Here is a 9,430-nt window from a genome sequence, read left to right on the forward strand (position 1 = left end):
GGTGTGCCTCTCAGGACTGCGAGGTGCTGCAGAAGACCAGGTTCGACCTTTCTGGACCACCATTCACTAATTAATACCTACCGTGATCCAGCTCATCTCTACGTGGACGGTGAAAGTATCCTGTTGCAAGAAGGGACAACACAGGGTGATCCCCTTGCAATGTACATGTACGCGTTGGGAATAATGCCCTTGATACGTTTGGCGGATGAGGCGGGTGCGGTGCAGTCATGGTTCGCGGACGATTCATCCGCTGCTGCTCGTCTTCGCAGACTCCGTCTATGGTGGGACATAATGGACAAGAGAGGACCGGCATATGGATATTACGTAAACCCAAAGAAATCGGTCCTTGTCGTCAAGGAAAGGTGTTACCAGGAGGCGACTGAATTGTTTCGAGACACTGGTGTAATGATAACAGATGAGGGATCACGATATCGTGGCGCAGCAATCGGAAGGGACAGCTTTCTTCAAAGCTGTATCAAAACAAAGGTGGACGAATGGTTGGGGGAACTGAAGAAGCTAGCAGTATTTGCACAAACCCAGCCGCAGGCTGCATATTCTGCGTATGTGACGGGCCTCAGGGGTAGATGAGCGTTCCTCTGTCGTACCATGAAGGTACCCGAACCCATGTTCCAACCGCTGGAGGACATTGTGAAGTCTGAACTGATTCCCGCCTTAACTTGCCGTGCACCCCCAGGCGACACCCTCCGACGGCTTATGGCTTTGCCGTGTCGTCTGGGTGGGCTCGGTTTGATTAACCCTGTGTCCCTATGCCAACAATACGACTCGTCGGTTCGGATGACCAACCCTTTGTCTCGGAGAATCTTGTCAGGGGATGGCTCCATCGGTGACTCGGTAGTGTTAATCAGATCGGCCAAGAGAGACGCCAAGGCATCTTCTCGACGTCATCAGAAACTGGAATTCGACGCGATATCGGGCAGTGCGTCGGAGTCGCTACGACATGTCATAGACGTCGCGAAGGAGAAAGGGTCGTCGAGCTGGCTGACGTGCCGTCCACTTAAGAAATATCATTTTAATTTAACAAAGGGAGAGTTTTGGGACGGACTCTGCCTCCGTTACGGATGGACACCGGCCAGGGTACCGTCACACTGCTCTTGCGGCCAAGAGGCAACTGTCGCGCATTCCCTGTCGTGCCTCTAGGGAGGGTTTCCCTCCATTAGACACAATGGTATTCGGGACGTCACGGCCCGGCTGCTGGACGAGGTGTGCACCAGTGTGTCCATCGAGCCCTTGCTGCAACCGCTGACGGGGGAGCGTCTTCGCTACCGGACTGCAAATGTGGAAGACCGTGCCCGGTTGGATGTCGCTGCCAATGGTTTGTGGGGCAGTCGTTTTGAGCGTACACTTATTGATATACGGGTTTTTAATCCTCACTCACGCTCAAATCGATCTGCACCACATACTATTGTGTATCAGCGACATGAAAAAGAAAAGAGAAGGCACTATGAGGAGCGGGTGAGGCAGGTTGAGCAAGCCTCCTTTGTTCCGGCGGTCATGTCAGCCAGTGGCGGAATGGGTCCAGCATCAACAGCACTGTACAAACGAATTGCTCATCTGTTGGCGGAGAAGAGGGGTGAGCATTACTCTCATGTTATGGCATTTGTTAGATGCAGGATTTCCTTCAGCCTTCTGAAATCCTGTATCATGTGCATTCGCGGTTGTAGGCGTTTAAATTTTGGTTTGAAATTTGCACCCTCCTGCGGAGCCCACGCTGCTTTGGCAGTGGCGGAGGCTCGCTTGCCGACGTAACCGTCGGAGATCATCATGAACAATGGACTGACTAATTATTCACTTGTCCTGTCTTTATAAATAACATGTTATTGCATATGTTCTTGGTTTAGTTTTTGGCCTTTTTCGTGCTTTGGAGTTGATAACATTTTCCTCACTATCGAAAAAAAAAAAAAAAAAAAAAAACATTCACCGACTACACGATGCTGGAGAAACTAGATTCCAGTGAAAACCAAAGATTCCTTTGCTCCTGGATGCTCCGACGTGTTGTGATATCTGCCAGGTGCGCAGTAACTAGTATTTTCATCGCTACAGCGAGGACGACGCCGATCGGCAAACTCTCGCTCACAGCCATCACCAGCCTCTCAAAACCATCACTTGGCATCCCCCAGAGGTACAGGAGAAAGCCAAAACAGCTTACAACAAACAAAAGCTAAGGACGATGGAAAGAGAGCATGTCAAAAAGAAGACGAACAGTATGAAGTAACATAGTTCAAATGGTTTTGAACACTCGTACCACCAACTATACCACTTTCAATAAACCGTGACGCCATTTTGTTTTAACATGAATATCGCGGATTCCCGCACCCCTAATCGAAGCACGATATTTTTGCGTCCTGAAACTGGCCGTGCGCCGACCACCGCGTGACATGGCAGATCGACGGATTTGATCGAGTTGATCGACAATCAAGATTAGAACCTAAATCTCGATGACGAAGGCTGATTAGCCACACGAATTTTGGGTACATTTACCCGAGTTGCCGGAGTTTGCAGCACGCAGCGAGGTGTGGGTTTTCCTCAGGTTCGGTGAGGAGCGAGCGTAAGTCTGCTTGTTGTAATTTTCTTGTCGAGCAACTATTTGTTTCCAAAAGGTCGACACTATAATCAGTGACAATGCAGAGCTGGTTGACCACGCAGTGTTTGGTCTCAGCACGACTTCATCGACCTAACTAAGAAGGAGGATATTTTGAAATTCAGCTTGAAAATTCCATTTCTAGGACTCGGATGACTATACTCAAAACACCAATAATGTGTTGAGCCCATCACGTTATCTGGTTGCAGGAATATAGGTCAGGTGGGAATGGAGACATTATGTCGATAGAACTCAACAGTGTTCTCATTTTTGAGCTATGTCGCTCCGGGAACAGATGTCATCCATGCGCGCTAACCAAAATTACTGTTGGCATCCTAAAAAAATGCACGAAATACACGACCAATTTACCAGACACACGAAATAGCCGTGGATGTATTTCTGCACCACAAAAGGTCGATCTCTCCGGAGTGCACCTGAAAAGCACGTGCTCAAACCCGTGGCCGAAATGTGGAATGAGTTGCCTGGAAAACAGGTTGCAGCTAGATCCCATATCGTGAAGTCCAGGGCATCGTGCCTTTTCATGGTTCACTCAAGCAGCATGCCATCATAACCGTTACATCATAGCCTCGTAAAAATCATGTTGCTGATCAACCTGATCATCTAGATTTGATTCTGATCTTGATTGTCGATCAAATCCGTCGATCTGCCATGTCACGTGGCGGTCGGCGCACGGCCAGTTTCAGGACGCAAAATATCGTGCTTCGATCGCACAAATCGAGATTTGTTCAATTTTTTGCACTTCTGCAGAGCTTTGCTGCTAGTGAAATTCGTGTCGTTCACAAAAGGAAATGGTTGTTGTTTGGAGTGACAAGGGTTGTCAGTTCAAATTTCTTGTCAGACTCAGTAGAGGGGATCTTGCTGCAGTGTTTAGCGTGCTGGCGTCTGGAGTGGTGCCTGGTGTTGGAGCTTGAGGAGGCGCTTTCCGTCGCGGGGTAGGAAATTAGCAGAGTTGCAATGTGGTGAAGTGAAAATATTCAAATTTGTTTATTTCCAGAAAACGTGGAACACTTTTTACGAGACATGTCCTGAGTGGTAGTGGAGATAGTCCACTATCCTGCAGGGCATGGGTCAGAAAAATAGATGCCGTAAATGTTTCCCGCTATGGCCGCCTGGATTGGATTGGATTTTATTCCCGTAGCTATGCAGAAGACGTTACTTGTTTGTTTGTTTGTATTCTTTATTTAGAGAGTTACTTCAGTAACGTCTGGTGCTAGCCAGGGTCCACACAGATTTAATTTGGTGTTTGTTTGTTTGTGTCACGCCTGGAGCTATCCCGTATCTGTCCCATTTCTGTCCCGTATCTGTAAGCGTGAACGGGCGATTCAGCGCCGGTCACAGGAAACGTCGGAAGACAGATCCCGTCGACTCCAGAACGCCCGTGATCGGCAGAGTCAGCGCCGGTCCCAGGAAACGTCAGGACAGACATCCCGTCGACTCCTCGCTACCTTGTCATTGGGAAGAAATTCCCGTTTGGATTTTGCGAAGTAAAACAAAGTTCAAAAAGACAAAACAACAACAACAACTCCAGAACGCCCGTGATCGGCAGAGTCAGCGCCGGTCCCAGGAAACGTCAGGGCAGACATCCCGTCGAGTCCAGAACGCCCGTGATCGGCAGAGTCAGCGCCGGTCCCGTAGCTATGCAGAAGACGTTAATTCAGTAACTCATTGAAACGTTTTTGCAATACAATGATGTGCGAAGTAGCTAATCAAAGGAAAAAAAACATATCCATCAGTTCTAACAACATGCACGATGAGCTAGGCAACAAAGCATAGCGTAGGGCCCAGAGCTTCCAAGCTCTCTCGTTTATAGTGGTGACTATAACAGACAAATGCCTAATAACAATATACCCACTCGAGGGAAAGATGCAAAAAGATATGAATAATTTTAAATATAATAGACTATTGGATAGGTGCTCATGTTCGCGATAGAACGAATGGTTGAGGCAACAGACGATGGGCGCCCAACCTTTTCATAAATTTTGCATAGCTGAAAGTCATAAGTACTAGCGTGAAAATGCAAGGCATGAAGGTAACAGTTTCTTAAAACGGGCGGAGTTATCCACACAGCGAGCTAGAGGGTGTAAATCATTCCACAGCTTAGCACAATGGAATGAAGCGCCATGACGGGCAAAGGCAGTTCTGAGCACGGGCAACTTAAGACTAATATATAAAGAGTGCGTGATACAAGGCTGCGCGTTGCAAGACCATTATTTAAGCGCTCAAACATTGGACTTAATGTGACACTACAGCCTCCGACCGGACCACCTCCGACCGGACCACCTCCAGCCGGACCACCTCCGACCGGACCACCTCCAACCGGACCACCTCCGACCGGACCACCTCCGACCGACCACCTCCGACCGGACCACCTCCGACCGGACCACCTCCAACAGCGATGCTACGCGCCTGGACCAGTGCCACAACTCTTTCTGCTATCGTGCCCACGTGTGCCCCCAATGCAGTGGAAAGCACCCAGAACCTTCTGGCCCTATGTCATCTACAGTCCGTTTCAAACAGATTAGCAATCAGGTTTTGGTCTTAAGGGAAATTTGGACTACAACGTACATAGAATGGCTTGTTAGGACACGGCAAGTTGTTCTGTGAATGTTTCGGAACAATTGGACCAGCCGTTAAGGAGTTAGAATTTCGGCCAGGTTCCAGGCCTTTTCATGGTTTAGAATTTGCCCTGGAAGCCATTATCGATTTTTTATCAAAGCCCACGATTTTTCTCGCTCCACATATACTGGCATACACAGAGACATGGACAGCAATAGCGACAACAGACAAAGTGAAGGGTAGTTGGCCGCAGCCAGATGTGGACAACAAAGTACATAGAATGGCTTGCTAGGACACAGCAAATTGTTCTGTGAAGGTTTCGGAACAATTGGACCAGCCGTTAAGGAGTTAGAATTTCGGCCAGGTTTCAGGCCTTTTCCCATGGTTTACAATTCGCCCTGGAAGCCAGTATCGATTTTTTTATCAAAACCCACGATTTATACTTTCCTTTTTGGCTATGTGGTTATGAGTGCTGCATGAAGTTGTGAGTTCAAATCCCAAACTATCTTCAAGTCAAACCTTTTTTGCATTGTTTTGGTGATCACGCTGGTAGATCTACAAAAAGTACAAGCCACAGAAGTTGGCTGAGCCAAACGACTTGCTGTTGGACCTGACGTTTCCTGCCGAACTATTACTTACTGACACTTGACTGGTTCCCGCCATGTGAACACACCCACAACACTGAAACGGTGTGAGTGAACACGGAAGTCATTGCGCTGTAGCTACGTGTTGTTGAATATCGATCGATTTCTTTTTGAGAATTATTTTAGTATTTCAAGATCGCCAATTTATTTGAATTTAGGAGTCGACGCCATCTTCTACCAGCTTTCACAGGCGTCCGTTTTTCTCAAAATGTCGTCGAAGTCACACGGATAGATTTGCCGAGTCATGGCCTTGGGTATGAGTCTGTGTCGATGTAGTTTTCGTCACATCGCGAGAGTAGATTGCATCGCAGCTCAAAGAAAGTGAGCATGAAACGAATTGGGACCCATCCCGCTCATCAACATTTACCGCACTTTCGACATGTCCTCTCTGACTCCATATCGATACGAGGAAGAACTCGTTTGTTGTAAACCAGACGCACGTGTACCGACGTGAGTGAGTTGTCATTTTTCATGCTTTCACGCGGATTATTTCTTCGGGTTCACAGTGAGTTTCCAGCTCTCGAGCAGGAATACGGTAATACTGGAAACTCCCCGGGCGATCGCCAGGATTGCTAATCTTTTTGAAATGGACTGTAGTCTCTACCACACTCGACATTGGTTGCGTTCTCAAACGCGAACTCGCCTCACTCCTGGGCCACCTCTCGTTCGCTTCCCGAGCAATTCCTGCCGCCCGTACATTCTCACGTCGCCTCTATGACCACGACAAGGCCACATCCGAGATGACATCTCATCGAATGCTGAGCTTCTCAGCCTCACCCGAGGACGCCCTGAGCTCCTGGCACCAGCCCCGGAACAAGATGGAAACCTCCAGGACCTTCGCTCCCACAGCTGTGGAGCAGTCTGACACCTTGGTCTAGCCAATCACTGAATAGTTCAAGGTCAGTAGCCCAACTTCCAAGTAGGACATTCACCAAGGATTCTGATAACTTTCTCTGTCGATCCTACTCCACAGTAATAGTCTGTCCTTATGCCTCTACAAGTAGTACAATGCTCTTGTACATCGCTGTCTAGACAGTCTTCACTCCTGATTATCATACACACGTCTCACTCTCGTAATACGTACTTACCATCTATATTGGTTGTCTCACCCGCTATCTCCTCTGTCCCTAATGGGAATGTCGGCATGGGCACTCCTCCGTAATTGGCCTCCGGCGCACTACTATTAAACTGGCATGGGTCACAAACCGCTCCTGCTCGATGCAGGCCGACCCACTTGGTCATATACAGCTCCTGCCCTCGGTAGGCCGACCACATGATTCGTTAACGCGCACTCAATTGAGGCCAGCTACTCTACTCTACATTCCCATTACTCCAAACTCACTCTCTTCTCTCTTGGTGTGCCGCGTCTCGCACGCGCGCGTGTGTCTGCTCTATACTCTAGCATATGGAGTAGAATGCTAAATGTTCGATTAGAGAATGAGTTAACCAGTCACGTACCATTGCTCCGCTATTGGCTCTTTATAACGTGTAACGTGACCCTGTTTACGTGTGTGCACAATCTTGCTCTCTCTACATACTGCTGTGTTTCATGGACATCACATGCTCGCACGCTCTGCAAATGCGCAGATTTCTCGTGCGCACAACAGAGCTTGCTGTGTTTTCCAGTTTCCTTGCTTGCATACAGCTTTCATATTCTGACCCACCCTAGTGTACCCTCCTCATCCCATTTCTTACTCTTACACTATACTGTAAAAGCCAGTATTCTAACGAGGCGCATATATAAAGATTTCCCAAATTGACTAGTTTACGTGTACTAAAGATAACGATTCTGTCTCATTCTCAACCCTCAATAGGACAGTATATGTATCGATTCCTGTATAATGATTTCTATTTTAACGACAGATTGCTCCTCGTTAACTCGTTAGAGTTAGCACTTCGTTTTATATATATGGCTTTTACATTACTCCACATATTTTGAAACACACGGATGCGGGCACTGCTCCATAACTGGCTTATGGCGCACTACTATTTAACTCGCATGGGTCATAAACCACTCCTGCTCAAATCACGCCGACCCATTTGGTCGTATACAGCTCCTGCCCTCGGTAGGCCGATCACACGATTCGTTAACGGAGTTATGATCACCCTGTCGGGATTTAAGAATGGGGTTATATATTTTTTTGGAATGGGTTTGCTCCCACACTGGAGCTGGCGCTATTTTGCCGGCTTGACCTGACACTTGACTGACTCACGACTGCCATCCAGTGATATTAGCGATTTTAATAAGATAAGGGAAAGTCGAAGATTGAAGACAAGTATTGAAAAAAGGCTGAAAAAGAAGGAGCAATACATTCGATGTGGCCTTCAGGATACTGTGAGGAAGACAATCCGGTTCTGGTGCTTTGCTGCTGTCGAGGGAGGCAAGCCTTGCCCTGAGGTCTGTTACAGTGACGTGCTTAAACATACCAAATGCAGATTGAGGCACCGGTCTATCTGGGGTGTCGTACCTGAGGTTGGAATCAGTCACTATCTTGTGGAAGAAGGTGTTCGACTCGTCAGCTGCAACCGCAGGTGGGGCGAGGGAATGACATCGATTAGTGATGTGGTTGATGGTGGACCACAACAGCTTTGGGCTCTGCTTATATTTTGGGCACACATTCTGGAAACGGGAATTTCTAAGTTGACGGTAGAGAATTATTGTTGCACCGAGTTCTCAGAGTGGTAGAACATCGCTGTAATGTAGTGTCAGTGCAGCCACTTGCGCGATATCGATGAAAAGCTGATTTCCTCTGGCGGATGAGTGCCAAGAGCTCTGGGGTCAGGAACGGACAGTTCTTCTTGCCCGGTCTTGTGGGTCTACCAGGTTGTTTGTACGGCGTGACCATATCTAGAACGATGTTGAATTTCCCCAACCATTCATCAAGCATTAGATCGACAATGGCAGACGAGAACGAAGACAAGTTTGCATGCTCAAGCAGACCTATCGATTCTGGGAAGTTGATGTTCCTATGGTCGCGGTCTTTAAGGTAGCATCGTAAGCAGGTAGTTGTATATTAGTCTTTACGTCCAAAGCTGCATAAACCAGATCATGATCGGAGAACTCCCAGGGAGACACTACTTCGTCTCTGACTGCAGCCAAATTTGTGAGGATATAGTCAATTGACGAAGCAGATGAGGGGTGGTCCGTGTCGCAAAAAACTGTTTGGAGGTTGAGGGGAAGAGGTAGCAATGTGTTTAAGCTTTGATACACCGGCCTATTGGAAAATTGGAATTACATTGGAATCAATGTTCAGGTCGCCTAGCAAGATATTATCTTAGCCCTGGATGTGGTGGACAAGCTCCTGCACAGAGCTCCACAATTGAGCATCAGCTGAAGGAGGACAATGCAAACAACCAAGAAGAAATACTCTCCCAGTCAACTTTTCTGTAGAACGCAGCCAAATCATCTCCCCTCCATGGCCAAGTACACTCGCTTTGCAGATATTTGTTAGGGTGTAGGGGAAATATCTTCATTTTTCCTCTTTGATGATGATAGCACATCAATACACATTGTGGTCAAAATGTGAGGGCTTTTGTGCTAGTTTCAACAGCAGCTCAATGATCTGCTCTGTGGGCTTTGTGATAAATTTGTTATCGCATGTTTGCTGCG

This window comes from Sycon ciliatum, chromosome 7, assembly GCF_964019385.1.
Source record: "Sycon ciliatum chromosome 7, ocSycCili1.1, whole genome shotgun sequence".
Taxonomy (NCBI): Eukaryota; Metazoa; Porifera; class Calcarea; order Leucosolenida; family Sycettidae; genus Sycon; species Sycon ciliatum.